This window comes from Ictidomys tridecemlineatus, chromosome 13 (assembly GCF_052094955.1).
Source record: "Ictidomys tridecemlineatus isolate mIctTri1 chromosome 13, mIctTri1.hap1, whole genome shotgun sequence".
Classification (NCBI taxonomy): domain Eukaryota; kingdom Metazoa; phylum Chordata; class Mammalia; order Rodentia; family Sciuridae; genus Ictidomys; species Ictidomys tridecemlineatus.
Genome location: NC_135489.1, coordinates 49942024 through 49958732, shown reverse-complemented (window position 1 = coordinate 49958732; position 16709 = coordinate 49942024).

Sequence of the window (16709 nt, the reverse complement as noted above, 5' to 3'; positions counted from 1 at the left end):
AGTATTGAAATGAGCACAAATTAAAACAAAACTGTTGTATAATTTAGCAGGCATGCAATTTAAACTGTGTTATGCTATGGAGAGCTAGCGACAGTGCATTAAATCCATGGTATTGGTGCAAGGATTGTAGAATGGATATCTTGTAAAGCTATTTGTCATGTCAAAGGCCATTAAAAAGGTTTATAAGACTCACTTGATGCTGCTAGTTAATTCTCTGATGAAAAGCAAAAAACAAATTATTGGTATCTTTCATATAATCTAATCCTAGAGAAACGGAAGAAGGGAAAAGGAAATAAAGATGCCTTCAGGAAACCAAAAACTTAGCAACTTGTTCACAGCATGGAATATATCTTGAGAAGTTTATGTCTGAAGGGTTAGGAGCTGAAAGGAGAAGAAGAGATTGAAGCAATAGTAAGAGGTCCTGGTGGAGGTGAGTTTTATTATTAGCATTCTGTTGAGGCATTGCATATGTATAGTAAATTATACAGAGCACAAATATGAAGTTCAGTCAGTGATCAGAATGAAAAGTACTGCCCAAACAAAATAAGGAATATCACCATCATCAAGATCCAAGGGAAAAAAATGAGACCAACATCACGAGCCTCCTTCATGACCCAGAAAGGACAATAGACCATTTTTGGCTATTTTTTTTAATTTCTTATAATTGAGTCATACTCATTCATATCTGATATGTTTTACTCAGACTTAGAATGGAAAGAATCATGCTTTTTTTGCATGTAGCAACAGTTTTAAAAATATTAATTTTATCATTTAATATTTTATTATTCACATATTACATATCATGTTTATTATTGCTATATCACTATGGTTTGAATGTTTATCTTCCTCCAAATTAGTGTTGAAATTTAATCCCCAATGGAATAGTATTAAGAGGTACCTTTAGGAGGTGACTAGGTTGTAAGGGCTCTGCTCTCATGAGTGGGATCAGTGCCCTTATAGGAAAGCTTGAAGGAATCTGTCAGTTCCTGTTTTGGCCTTTAATCCTTTTGCAAAAATAATGTAAGAATGCGATAATTGGCACCTTCCATGAAGTGGGGAGCAGACATTCCTCAGGCACTCATCTGCTGGCACCTTGATCTTAAACTTTATAGCCTCCCAAACTATAGGAAATATGTGTCTGTTGTTTATAAATTATTCAGTCTAAAGTATTTTGTTATTTCAGCCCAACCAGCCTAAAACATATGCTATTTATTACTTTATTGCACCTGAAAACACTAGTTTATGAATACTGAGTTATATATATGACTATATCAAAATTTTTGTCCTTCTTTAAATGATCATTTGAATTCTTCCTGATTTTTGATACGAGGAAAAATAAAGATGCTAAAATAACCTGGTACATATTTTTAGTGTAAATGAGCACTTATATTGGGTCTATACACAAGAATATTCAAAATTTTGTCTTTATAAGGAGAAAACAGAGATAAAGATGTTTAAGAAACCATCAAAAATAAATATTATATAACATTGTTTTGTTTTACTATTCCTTCTAGATATGTTCAATAGCAGAACACTTGATCCATCAATACAAAATGAGAGAGGGAAAACAATGAGCTGTATTCCAAGCTACACAGGGGCAGGAGTGGATATGCAGCTTCTCAGTAAGGTGAGTTAAAGAGAGATTTAACTAAAATTTAATATTGGGCACTCCAAGCAGCTTAGGGACTCAGAAATATGGGTGCAATTAACAAAGAAGAAAGAAAACTCTGTAGCCCACCACCAGCAACCACTGGAGTGGATGTGCCACAAAGACGGAGGGTGGGGAGAGTCAAGGAAGCTGCATTTCTAGCTGTGCTGTGACATGGCTTGGTATGGAGAAACCTGAGATCAAAAATGTTGCCTAAACTTATTTGACCCAGAGGCTGCACTATGCGCTGGTGCTTGAAAAGCATAATCCAATGCTTTATAAGCACACTCTATCTCAACTGGCCCTGGAGAGCTGAAGTGAGAGCCAACTTGGGGCAAATGTGCTGTGTGGCATCTGTACGACCTGGGAGATGAGAAAAACAAAATACAACCACAATATCCCTGTAGGCACCTACCAGGGACCTGGGCTGTGCCTGACAGAATGTGAGAGAAGCGGGCACAGAGTAGACTGCACACAGGGGTATTTGAGTTGGAAGGGCAAAGGGGGACCCCACTAGTTTCTCCTTGGTGTCTGGTGACTCACATGACCAGCTGAAGCAGGCTGGAAGTCTGAGTGGGCAGGATTGAATACTCTCAGGGATTGTTAGGCAGTGGGGAGGGGCTCTCAGAACCAGTGCTTGGCAGTTAAAAAAAAATGCAAGACACATTTTAGGACAGTGGACATGCTGTATTCAAAGGCCAATAACAATAGGCTCCAGCTTCAACTTTAGCCCCAAGCCAGTCTCACTTTTGCCCCCTGAGTCTTTTCCATAGGCCTTTTTTATATGCAGGTCAGACAACAAAGGCCCATTGCCCACAGGTTACATAAGTGGGCATGTGCTCAGCATGACCTTGAGTATACATAAATCAGAGTGTTTCCGACCTTGACTATACAGTGACCATAACATCTGATTCATGGCCTTGGTTACACACTAAAAGCCTAATAGCCCACTAGAAACCTTGGTAAAGGAGCATAATTATAGCCATTTTGGGCCAGCCCCAACAGGAACTAAACCCAGGAAGGCTATGCTCCTGGGCATCTGTGAGTGGAGGGTGGCCACCCCCAGACACCCACCTCATGTTTGGATTACTTGAGAGGCTCCTGAGAACCAGACCTGCACAAGAATTTGGCTAACATCTAGCCCTAGGGGTGGGTCAATCTAGTCTCTCCAAAGAAGGTCCTACCCAACAAAGCCCGATTAGACCTGAGGCCTGATTAGACCCCAGAACCACCAGTTTTGGAACTCACCTCAAAGAACACTGCAGAAACAGTACCCCAGGAAGTGGACCAAACTGCCCCAAATGGACAAAATGAAAGCTGACTATATCCTAACACACCCCACCTCATTACTGGTGAGAAAGGAAGCTAAAGCTTATACTGAACAACTTCAGTCTTAGGCTACTCCAACTGGCAACTCGGAAACACAAGAGGAAGGGGCAAACATCCCCACCCCTTGCTCTATCAGTATATAACTCAAGAAGAATTGGAAAGGAAGACTATTGGACATAGATAATAACCACCCATTCTGGTCAAACATTTGGAATACCTCAGCAGAGAAAGTTCCTTCAGTCTTCACTAAGATTTTGGATTTTTATTTTATTTTATTTTTTATTACTTTGTGTGTGTGTGTGTGTGTGTGTGTGTGAGAGAGAGAGAGAGAGAGAGAGAGAGAGAGAGAGAGAGAAAGGAGTGAGAGAGAGAGCACAAATGCATGTGAATTTTGGCCGTGATGATTAGTTCAGGGATACACACACATACACACACTTATTTGTCTTTTTTAACTCATATTCAGCATTTTTAATGTAATTACTTTTCCTAGCATTGTCTTGTGGTGGTTTAGGTTTTTTGGATTGTATATCTAGGACTGTTGTTCTATTTTTTCATTTGTTTATTTCCCTCTTTTTTTTTCTTTGTCTCTTATATTCTCCTGCTAATGGTCAAATCTATTGATCTGTCTCCCTCTCTCCTAATACCCTTTTTTATTTTTCCTATCCTTTGGTATAAACATCACCTGGTACATCTCTTCTGTTTTCTCTCTGTTCACTTTTTAAAAATGCAAAGTCTTTTCTGACTTCCTAACATATTTCCTTTCCCTCTATTTTATTGTATTCTTATTACCATTCAAAACTAATTGGTTTATATAAATCCTGCCCCCAATATTAATACTAATAGAATCATTAATGTTGTAGTTGATACAGTTGACACCTGCTGTTTGCTTTAAAGCCAGAGTTAATTCATGCTTGATGTTTTCAAGGTTGACAATTCTGAATCCACCATTTCTCTTTGTTGGTGGCAATTAATGTTGAAGATGTCATAGTAGGATGTGGGTATATAATAACACTATATTTTGTGTTGTTTGTAATAGTTGTTACTGTTGTTTATTTCACCACTATTCTGTGAGTTTCTGGGAACTACAGGGACACTGAAAGTTCGCAGGTTAGAGACTCTCCTGCTGAACTAACGATTCCCTGACATTACTCCAACTCAAAGAAGTGAGGAAACAAAAGCCCTAAGCATTAACAAGGAACCAAGGAAGAGAGAGGGAACTGAGGTCCCCTGCATTGGCATCTACTCATTCATCAAAAACTGAGAAAAGTCCCAGAACAAATAAAATAATTACACAACAAAGAGATATAGGAATCCGTCTCAATTTATGTGCAAGGCCAAAACCTCTTAAAGTATGAGAAAGCTTGCAAACAAATCTCCCCCCAAATCCATAGTCCCCCAACAAAGGATCCAATTGATATGAGGTGGACAAAAACCCAGAGAAAGATGATAAAAAACTGATCATCATAATGTTTAATGAACTAAAAGAAGATCTAAGGAAGGAATTAAGAGAGCAATTACAGGAGATGGAAAACCATTTTAATAAGGAAATAGAAATAGTGAAAAGAAACCAAGCAGAATTCCTAGGAATGAAAGACAAAATCAATTGTGATTCCAAAATACCATTATCATAAATAGATAGGTTATCAAACACAAAACCAATAAAGATATCTTCAAACTAAACAACACTATAAGTCATATGGACCTAATGGACATCTACTGAATATTTTAACCCAAACAACTGAATTTACCTTCTCATCAGCTGCAGGTGGGAATTTTTCCAATATATATTATGCTCTATACCACACAGTAATTTTAGCAAACACAAAAAATTCCTATGACCACATGTATCCTATTAGATCATATAGGAATGAAGCTAGAAATAAACAGCAAGAAAAATAGTAGCACACAGAGGCAAGGAGATTAAACAATACTCTTTTAAATGAAGAATGGATGAAAGAAAAGTGAGAATAGAAATCAAATGAGAACAAAGACATCATATCAATATCAATATAGAAACAAATGAGAGCAAAGACATCATATCAATATCTCTGGGACAGTATGAAAGAAGTTCTAAGAGGAATATTTATAGCACTGAGCACTTACTAAATAATTAGAGAGATCCCAAAAAAATAAGCTTCTGTTCTACCTTTAGGTCTTAGAAGAAGGAGAAAAAAATTAATCCCAAGACCAGCAGAAGAGAGGAAATGATTAAGATCTTAGCTAAAACCAATTAAATCGATAATAAGAAAATAATACACAGAATTAATATACAAAGTGTTGCTTCTTTGAAAAGATAAATAAAATTGACAAACCCTTAACACAACTAACCAAAAGAGAGAGTAAAAAGAAACAAATCAACAAGAGATATCATCACAGATCCTTCTGAAATCCAAGGATTATCAGAACCTATTGTGAAAATTTCCAATAACCTGGAAAAGCTGGCATAAACTCACAAATTTTTAGACACATATGACTTTCCCAAATTAAAGCTAGAAGATATAGAAAGCCTAAGCAGACCAACATCAAGTAATAAAACTGAAAGATGAACTGAAAGCCTTCCCAAGTAGAGAAGCCCAGGACCAGATGGATTCTCAGCTGAGTTCTACCAGACCTTTACAGAGGAACGAACACCAGTCTTCTCAAATTATTCTAAAAAATGGAAAGAGAGGTAACACTTCCAAATATGTTTTATAAAGGTAGAATAACCCTGATACCAAAACCAGACAAAGTGGCATCAATTAAAGAAAATGTCAGGGCAATAGCCGTGATGAACACAGATGCAAAAATCCTTAATAAAACATTAGCAAACCATATTCAAAAACACATAAAAATATAATACAACACAGTCAAGGGAGTTTCATTCCAAGGATGCAAGGTTGATTCAACATATGCAAATCAATAAATGTAATTCATTACATAAACATCAAGGCAAAGATCACATGGCCATCTCAATAGATGCAATAAAAGGCCTCTGATAAAAGCCAACACCCATTCATGTAAAAAGGACTGGAGAAGCTAGGGATCAAAGGAACTTACTTCAACATCCTAAAGGCCATTGATGACAAACTGAAGCCAACATCATACTTAGTGCAGAAACACTAAAAGCATTTCCTCTCAATTGGGGAACAAGACAAAGCTGTCCACTCTCACCACTCCTATTCAATATGATCCTTAAAACGTTAACTAGAGACTGGGTTTCAAGATGGTGGAATAGAGAAGGTCCCTTTCGTGGTTTCTCTGTGGTATGAAGCCAAGAAAACAGGCAGCTTCTCAGCAAGGTGGGTGAAAATAAAAGTGGGGGGCTTTTCTAGAATTTAATAGAGGACATTCAAAGCAGATTGGGGACTCAGGGGGTTGGATGTAATCAAATAAGGAAGAAATCACCAGCACTACCACCACTGCCAGGGTCAGAGCATTCCCTCTGTGAGCAAAGTGGAGGGATAAGGAATTAAAGGAACCTGTATTTTTAGGAGGTCTCAGGCATGTCTGGTTATAGAGAGTAAGATATCAAAGACACTGCCCGGCTAAAATAAAAGGCCTTCTGCATAATATCCTTGTGCAGGAAAGAAGCCACATCCCTCCTGGCTGCATGCAGAGGACAGAGGAAGGAACCATTTTGCAGCCATGGTGTGGGGCCGGCAGCTAGGGGAGCAAATTACTGGCAAACCTGAGTATGGCCAGAAATACAGGCCTGGCAAACCCACACTGCACGACCTACCGTCTGCATGACATGAAGTGTGCCTAAGTGACCAAGAGAAAATCAAACATGGAGAGGGATTTACACAAGAGAATACTGGTCCTGGAAACCCACCAGGCTCTCTTCCTCCCTCTCCAATCAGGCTGCTTGCAGGACCAGCTGTGCCTGTCTGAGAATTCCAAAGGGCAGGGGTGGGAGAGATTGAGTTTAGAGACTGAACCTGGAACTAGGAAATGTGAGGCCACAAGTGACGGAGTGGACAAAGTATTGATTGTTCCATTGCATGACAGGAACCCAGGGGAGGTCTCTGGGGTACAGTCTTCCAGTATGGATCTGCAACTGCTGCACCTGGAGGTGTGCTCATTTGAAATCTCCAGATGAATGGCTTTCAGTGAAGAACCTGGAGACTACCTAAGCCTAAATCCTTCCTCCTATAGTTTCTCCTGTGGGTTACCTCTCTCATTCCAGTAATGCACCCTGAAGGTGGAACACATCACACTCCAGATCATCCCACCTAACACTGCTGAGAAGGGAAGCTGAGAATCTTACAAACTCCAATGGAAATAATTCTTTAACTTTTCATCAAGATTTTTCTTTTCTCTATTTAATTGTGATCTTGATGGTTCATGGACACTTACCTATATTCACACTTTTTCTCATTTCTAACATTTTTGAAGCTAATTATTTTTCATGGATCAGTATTGTGGGGACTAGGATAATGGTTAGACTATTTCAGTATTGTTTTGTAATTTATTTTTACTTTTATTTTTTAGATTTTTACTTTATATATATTTTTCTCAGTTGTATGTTTCTCTTGATTTTTTTTTAATTTTCTTTTGCTAACAGACAATCTCTATTGTTCCCTCTTTCACCCTTCCTTTATTTTTTTACTTCTATCTTCTGTCCTCCTCTCTCATTATTATCACATTCTATATCATTTCTGATCTCTCCCTGCCCACCATTTGATATTGTAAGACCTTTTGCAAACTTACTCTTTTACTATAGGCCATAACTGATCATATCATTTGTTTATTGTGACAATTAACATTATAGATGCCATAGCAGGAACTATTTGATTTAATGTTGTGCATTTTTTATATTGTTATTATTTGTCTCCCCCTAAACAGTGAGGTACTGGAAACCTTCAGGTACACTGTAAAACCTTCAGGTCCACAGGGTAAAACCTCTACTGCCACAGATTCATACTGATAGACGGATAGACACATAAATAACTTGAAAAGGTAAGGAACAAATGACCCAAACAAACCAGGAAACTTCAATAAGAATCCATCCACACCAGAGTGATAGAAATGTCAGAGATGAAGTTTAGTTGTACATAGTTAAATTGATCTGTGAGGTAAAGGGCTTATCTAAGAAGTGAATTCAGAGAGAAAATACAGGAAGTGAAATATCACTTCAATAAAGAGATACAGATTCTGAGAAAAAAATCAAGCAGAAATCATCATCGAAATGAAGAGATCAATAAACCAAATTAAGAATTCAATAGAAAGCATCACCAACAGAATAGACCACATGGAAATCAGTTTCAGGCAATAAAAACAAAATGTATCATCTTGAAAATAAAGTTGACTTTGGAGAAAAGATGTAAAGAGAATATGAACAGAAATTCCAAGAAATATGGGACAATATGAGAAGACCAAATTTAAGATTATTGGGATAGATGAAGGATTGGAGAAATAAACCAAAGGAATGCAATTTTTTTTCAATGAAATAATATCAGAAAATTTCCTAAACCTAAAGGATGAAATTAATAAGCCAATCTAACAAAGAGAAAGACAAAGAAAACTCAGATTACTAAAATTATTGATGATGGATACTAGTGAAATACAGATGATAATCAGACACTATTTGGAAAATAAAACAGAAATTCTTGAAGATATCCACAAATTTATAGAGACATATGACTTCCAAATTGAATCAGGAGGACATAGAAAATTTAAACACATCAATTTCAAGCAATGAAATTGAAGTTGCCATAAAAAGCTGACCAAGAAAGAAAAGCATAGACCCAGACAGATTGTTCACAGAGTTCTACCAGATGGTGAAAGAAGAACACCAATCTTTCTCAAATTATTCCATGAAATGGAAAAGCAGGGGACCTTTCTGAATCATTCTATGAAACTAGTATCATCGAGATACCAAAACCAGACAAAGACACATCAAGGAAAAAAACTTCAGGCCAATGTCCTTGATGAATATAGTTCAGGAATCTTTTAATAAAACACTGGCAAATTGCATACAAAAAATATGTTAAAAAAGATAGTTCACCATGATCAGGTGGAGTTCATCTTAAGGGTGCAAGATTGGTTCAACATATGGAAATCAATAAACACAATTCATCACATCAGTAGATTTAAAGACAAGAATCACATGATCATCTCAATAGATGCAGAAAAGTATTTGATGAAATATAGCATCTATTCATGTCTAAAACACTAGAAAAACAAGGGATAGTAGGAACATGACTCAACATCATAAGAGCTGTATATGCTAAACCCAAGGCCAACATCATTCTAAATAGAGAAAAATTGAAAGCATTTCCTCTAAAAACTGGAACAAGAGAGGAATTCCCTCTTTCACCACTTCTATTCAGCATGGTCCTTGAACCCTAGCCAGAGCAATTAGAGAAAAGAAATAAAGGAATATGAAAAGAAAAAAAAGAAGAACTCAAAATATCCCTATTTGCCAATGACATGATTCTATATTTCAAAGACCTACAAAAATTCTAGAACTCAAGTGAATTTAGCAAAGTAGCAGGATAGAAAAATAACAGCACTGCATTCCTATCCATCAGTGATGAATCAACTGAAAGAGAAATTAGAAAAACTATCCCATTCACAGTAAACTAAAAAAAAATATTTGGGAATCAATCTAACAAAAGAGATTAAAAACCTTTACATTAAAACTACAGAGCACTAAAGAAAAAATTAAAGAAGGCTTTTGAAGATGGAAAGATCTCCCATGTTCTTGGATAGGCAGAATTAATATCATCAAATTGACCATACGACCAAAGCACTATACAGGTTTAATGCATTTCCTGTCTGATGATGTTCTTCATAGAAATAAAAAAGGAGTTATGAAATTTATTTGGAAAAAAAGAGGCCCAGAATAGAAAAATTAATCTTCTGCAAGAAAAATGAAGTAGGAGGCATCACAATACCATACCTTAAATTATACTACAGAGCTATAGTAACAAAAACAGCATGGTATTGGCACCAAAGCAGACATGAAGAACCAATGGTACAGAATAGAAGACACAGAGACAAACCCACATAAGTGCAGTTATCTCATACTAGACAAAGGCACCATAAATATACATTGGAGAGAAGATAGTCTCTTCAACAGATAATGCTGGGACAACTGGAAATCCTAAAGAACAAGAAATAAAATTAAGAATCAATAAATGGTAGGTTATCAAACTAAAAATCTTCACAGCAAAGGAAACCATCAAGAACATGAAGGGTGAGCCTACAGAATGGGGGAAAGTCTTTGCCACATGTAGGTCAGATAGAGCATTAATTTCCAGGACATACAAAAATTTACTCAAAAAACTTAAAAAAAAGCAAATAATCTGTTCAACAAATGGGTGAAGGAAATGAATAGAAACTTTACAGAAAAAGAAATATGATCTGTCAACAAATATATCTTTTTAAAATATCATCATTTATAATTTATTTATTTTTATATGGTGCTGAGAATCAAACCCAGGGCCTCATACCTGTGAGGCAAGCGCTCTACCACTGAACTATAGCCTCAGCCCCAAATATTTGAAAAAAATGTTCAACATTACTAGCAACTAGAGAAATTATAATTAAAAATGCACTGAGATTTCATCTCCCTCCAGTCAGAATGGCAATTATCAAGAGTACAATCACAGGGGTTGGGGTTGTGGCTCAATGGTAGAGCACTGGCCTACCATGTGTAGGGAACTGGGTTCCATCCTCAGCATCACATAAAAGCAAATAAAGGTAGTGTGTCCATCTACAACTAAAAAAATATTTAAAGAAGAGAAGAATACAAGTCACAATACGACGAGGATATGGTGGAAAAGGTTCACTCATAGATTGCTCTGGGACTGTGAATAGTAGCCACCATTCTGGAAAGAAATATGGAGATTCCTCAGAAAAGTTGGAATAGAACTATTTGACAAAGTTATCCCCCTCTCTGTGTATACCCAAAAAACTTTAAAAAATCAGCATGCTCTAGTGATACAGCCACATCAATGTTTGTAGCAGCTCAATTCACAAGAGCTAAACTATGGAACCAACCTAAGTGCCATTCAACAGATGAGTAGATAATGAAAATATGGTGTACGTACACAATGGAATATTATTCTGCCATAAAGATGAATGATATGATGGCATTTACAGTTAAATGGATGCAACTGAAGACTATCATGCTCAGTGAAATAAACCAATCACCCCCTGCAAAAACCAAAGGCTGAATGTTCTCTCTAATATGCAGATGCTAAAACACAATGGGGTAGTGGTGGTAATAGTTCATTGGATTAGACAAAGGAGAACAAAAGGAAGGGAGGTAGGATGGAAATAGGAAGGATAGCAAATGAATTGTACATAACTTTCCTATGTTCATATATGAATACACCACCACTGTAATTCCACATCATGTACAACCACAAAAATGGGAAATTATATTCCATGTATGTAAAATATGTCAAAATATACTGTCTTATATACCTAAAAGAACAATTTAAAAAAACAGTAGCTAGAGCAATCAAGCAAGAAGAAGAAATCAAATGCATAAAAATAGAAAAAGAAGTCTCTGTTTGCCAATGATACGATCCTATGTATAGAAGTTCCAAAAAACACTAGAAGATCTTTGGAGCTTAACAAATTAATTTAGCAAAGTAGCAGGATATAAAATCAATGCAAATAAGTCAATAGCTTTCCTATACGTCAAAAGTGATTCAGCTGAGGAAGAAATCTGGAACATCCCATTCATGACAACCTCAAAAAAATTAAATTCTTGGGAATTAATCTAACATAGGAGTTAACAGAGCTCTACAGTGAAAATTATAAAACACAAAATAAAGAAAGTGTAGAAGACCTTAGAAGATGGGAAAACATCCAATGTTCTTGGATAGTCAGAATTAATACAGTCAAAATGGCCATATTACCAAAAGCAACATACAGATTCAATGCAATCCCCATCAAAATACCAATGACATTCTTTACACGAATTAAAAAACATCAATTAAGTTATTTAGAAGAATAGGAGACCCAGAATATTCAAAGCTATACTAAGCAAGAAAAGTGAAGCAGGAGGTACCAGAATACCTGATCTGAATATTTACTACAGAACAAAAATAGTATGGTATTGGCCACAAGATAGACATGAATTCCAATGCAATAAAATAGAAGGCACAGAGAGAAATCTACAAACCTATAGCCATCTGATATTTGACAAAGTTGCCAAAAACACATTTTGAAGAAAAGACAGCCTTTTTAACGAATGGTACTAGGAAAACTGGATAGCTCTATATAGAATAATAAAATTAGGAGTCTCTCTCTCATCATGCACAGACTCAAATCAAAATGAATCAGACAAAATTTTTTTGAGGACTCTTCCACATGGTTTTCTAGAGTATTTGCACTAGTCTGCAGTCCCGCCAACAATGCACAACTGTACTTTTTTCCCTACAACCTCGCCAGCATTTATTGTTTTCATGGTCCTGATCATTGCCAAACTGAATGGAATGAGATGAAATTTTAGTGCAATTTTGGGTTACATTTCCCTGATTGCTAGAGATATTGAAGGTTTTTTTCATATATTTATTGGCCTTTTGTGTTTCTTCTTCTGAAAACTTCGTGTTTAGTTCTGTTGCCCATTTATTGATGGAATTATTTGACTTGGGAGCATTAAATTTTTTGAGTTCTTTATATCATCTGACTATTAATTCCCTTTTAAAGGGGTAGCTGGCCAAGATTTTTCTCCCATTCTAATAGGCTCTATCTGCACACTCCTAATCATTTCCTTTGTCAGGCAGAAGCTTTTAAGTTTGACTGCACACCACTTAATGATTCTTGGTTCCATTTCTTTCCTTTTTGGCATCTTGTTAGTAAACTTGGTGCCAGCGCCTATATGATAGAGTGTTGATGACTGGAAATATTAATATGCTCTTTTTATAAACTGAAAGTACCAGCAGATGAAACCTAAGCAGCAATATAATGCTTCTAAGTAACACATTAATATGGGTGGTCTATTAGATACATATACAATTAGATACATGTAACTATATTTTTATTTTTATCAGGATAAGAATATGAATATAAATAAACTCTATTGAGCCACAAAAATGTCTCAGTTAACATCAAAAGATCAATAGCAGAGCATATGGTCTCCTACAAACTACAGTGAACTTACATTTTAAGCAAAAGGATGACTAAAATATCTCATATGTTGTAAGATATTAAATATCTCATATGCTAACATATTCCAAATGGAAAAAATTTAAAAGCACTTTTAGAAGTGATCTATAATAAGAATCTATGGATCAGGGTATGTGAGACACGGCTGAAGCAACAAGAAGTCAATATATAATCTCAACTATAACATCCATATCCCAGTTGTGCTATAGAAGTAAAATAGTTTGTTAAGAGATTAAATAAGACTCTCAGAGATGGGATATGATATATAAGCCTTTATAAGATGTGTTTATGGTGAGATCCAGTAGTGCCAAGTTGAACAGGTATTTTACCAGAAAGTCTAGTGATGAAAGGCTGCATATGTGCTTTTCTAGAAGGTCCAATTTCAGTGGGCTGAAGAAAGATATTTCCATTTCACAGTACCTCTGGTGCTTTGCCAGAAAATAACCCCTCTATTTCTGTATGACTCTATCTAGGGCAACTGCCTAGACTAGCACTGCTCTTTCCGTGATGTTCTGATCTGCACCAGTACCATATGAGAGGGTGTCTTATAGATTCAGTTATAGAAGCAGTATGAGGTTAGCTTGTTTTGTCCCATTGTATGAAAAGCACATTGAAGAACTTGGTATGCATGCAAGAAAGCAGTTCTCCACAGAAAACAACTTGCCCTAATTCACAGAGTACATGAGAGCAAGTCAGTGTTTGATAATGTAATATGTATCTGGACATTCTCACCCAGACTTGCTCTCATTGGACCCTTAACTTGATGAGGTTTGGTTTGGGGAAGAGAAAGGGGCATTTAGGGATATGAGTGTTTGTTATAGTTTAGATATGAAGTGTCTACCAAAAACAAATATGTTAGGTAATACCAAAATTTTCAGAGGTGAAATGATTAAATTATGAGAGGTGTAACCTAATCAATGAATTAATTCACTGATATGGATTAACTGCGTGGTAACTGTAGGCAGGCTAGAAGAATTAGGTCTCTGGGACATGTGCTTTTGTGGGTTATATTTTGTCCTAAGTGATCAGAGCTTTCTTGATGCTTCCTGGTTGGTCAAAGGCTGTGCTTCTTTCATTCACCATATCCTTCTGACATGATATTCTGCCTCACTTTGGGCCCACCCTACTTGCACAGGGGGCCTAAGGAATTTATTTTTCACCGTGCATAGCTAACCAGTTACTCAGAGTCCACTGTAGAGTTTGGTCCCAGGAGACTTGGCTATTGCTCAAGTTCATGGCAAACCTTAGCATCAACCATGTGGTGCTAGCTCTGCAGGAATGCAGGATGCTAGAATTAGGGGGTCATGGAGTCTTCAACTGAGATTTCAAAGAAAAGCCTGGGGGACCAGGCAAAGTATAGAAGGGTTGAGTCCCTGTGGGCTGTCCCTGAGAGGGTGATGCTTAAAAAGGAAGCCTAATTTCCAATGAAGACCCCAAAGATTAAGAGATGCCAGTAATGTGTGACATCTACTGAGAAAATCTATAACAATCAAGCAGAAACAAGCCAAGAGAGATACTACATGGGCTACAAACAGCAAGGCCCCAGGGACAGAGGTACATAAGCCCTTTGGAGAGAATATCACTCTGCCATGTACCCGAGATCATGGACATGGACCTATAGGAGTTGTTTGTCCAGATGGATTTCAGCCTTATTTTGTTTCCATTCCTTATCTCTATGCCCCTGTTTTTTTCCATGTAGAATGGAAATGGTTATCATCACATATTAGGTATATATAACTTGATTTTGATCTTTACTCTCATAACTAAGAGTGTGCCTTGAGTCTCAGGTGAGATTGTGTTCTTGGACTTTTGGGCACTGCTGAAACTATTAAGACTATGAGGATCCTGGAAAATGAACTAAAAGTATTATGCATTGTAACGTGGGCATGCACTTTTGGGAGCCAAGGGCAGAAAGTTATGTTTAAATAGGAGGCTTCTCCCAACAGCTCATGTGTAAGACAATGCAAGAGTTTTCAGAGGTGAAATGATAAGATTATAAGAGGTGTAAACTAATAAACAGGTTAATCCATTGATAGATTAATCATGCATTACTGTAGGCAGGTATGGTGTGGCTGGGGGAGACAGGTTTTTGTGGGTCTGCTTTTGGGTTTTATCCTTGGAGAGTGGAGCTCCCTCTCTTGCTTCCTAGTTGCCATGTCCTGATCTACTTTCCTGGGCCACATCCTTCTCCCATTGTGTTCTGCCTCACGGTGGGCCCAAAGCGGTGGAGTCAGCTGACAGTGGACTAATCTTCTGAAACCGTGAGTCAAAATAAATTTTTCTTTTTCCACATTGTTCTTGTTAGTTCTTTTGGTCAGAATGATGCAAAAGTTAACTAAAACAGTGTTTTAATGTCCTCCTTTTCTTCAAGGATGGCATACCAGTCAATATTTTAGTTGGATATCATAAGAAATTTGATATACTTTTTCTAAGTTAAAAAAATAAATACACTGTAAAAAAGAAACACATTAAGGCTTTAGAATATGGCCTATGAGGAAGAAAGGAGTTAAAATAATATATATATTAATATATTTCATTCTATCAGTTAAACTAACATGATTAAATGATTTGCAATAATATATATTATGGACATAAGTATTTCAAATGAAAACGTGTAAAAATGCTTATATTGAAGCATTATGTATATTGAATTTGTGGTTGTCGCCCATTTCAACTTCCATCAACGTAAGAGTAACACAGTGGATTAACAGTGTGTGATATATTATGCACACATTAGCATACTAGGGAAGATTATATAGCTGCGTCTGGTAAGAATTTGTTTTAAGAAACAACTATTTTTGGTAAAAATAAAATAAGTGTGTTTCATAAAGTGAATTTCATATGCTTTATGATATTGGGTTCCCAGTTCCATGTAAACCAGAAGATATCTGTATAAATAAAGATAAGATAAAATCAGAAATAGTATAAAAATCGTATCTGAGTGAGGATAACATAATAACCTGATAAAACCTTTTAGCTTTTAAGAGGCTCTATGGTATTATCTTGAAAACAAAATTTTAGAGAAAATAAATAATTCTAGTTTATAATGTGAAGGATTTGTATTAATATGTTTATGAAGGAAAATATGATTTTGATAATATTGTGTGGAATGTTATGTAGTAGTCAACCACCCTTGCTAATGTTGAATAGCCATCACCATTGTAGTGCAGCAACTTCCGTTACATCTCCATTATTCCTTGTAGTATTTTTTGATACTACCTTCATGAGCTTTGGTTTGCCCTACCTATGTACTACTGAATTTAATTCAGTAGGATGCTAATGAGTTTGACTTAAGTGAAGAAAGTGTTGGAATAATCAAAAAGATAGTATTGTTTTCCTGATGAAACAAACAACCTGAGCACCCAGAATGTGTCAAGTCCTACAAAAGTATATATTTTTGTTAACTTATGAAAATCCAAGCCTATAAGACACGCACAATGATGAAGAATAAGAATTATTTCATGCCTTTTATACAGCACATGGTGCTGTGTGTTGTGTAAACCACACAACAAGGAATGTGAATAACACGTTGAACTTACTGCAGTGGTCCTCAATTGGTGTGCTGTAGAACACCGGTGTCCCATCAACTCTCCCAGGTTTGCTACCATGTTGTTATCAATGCATG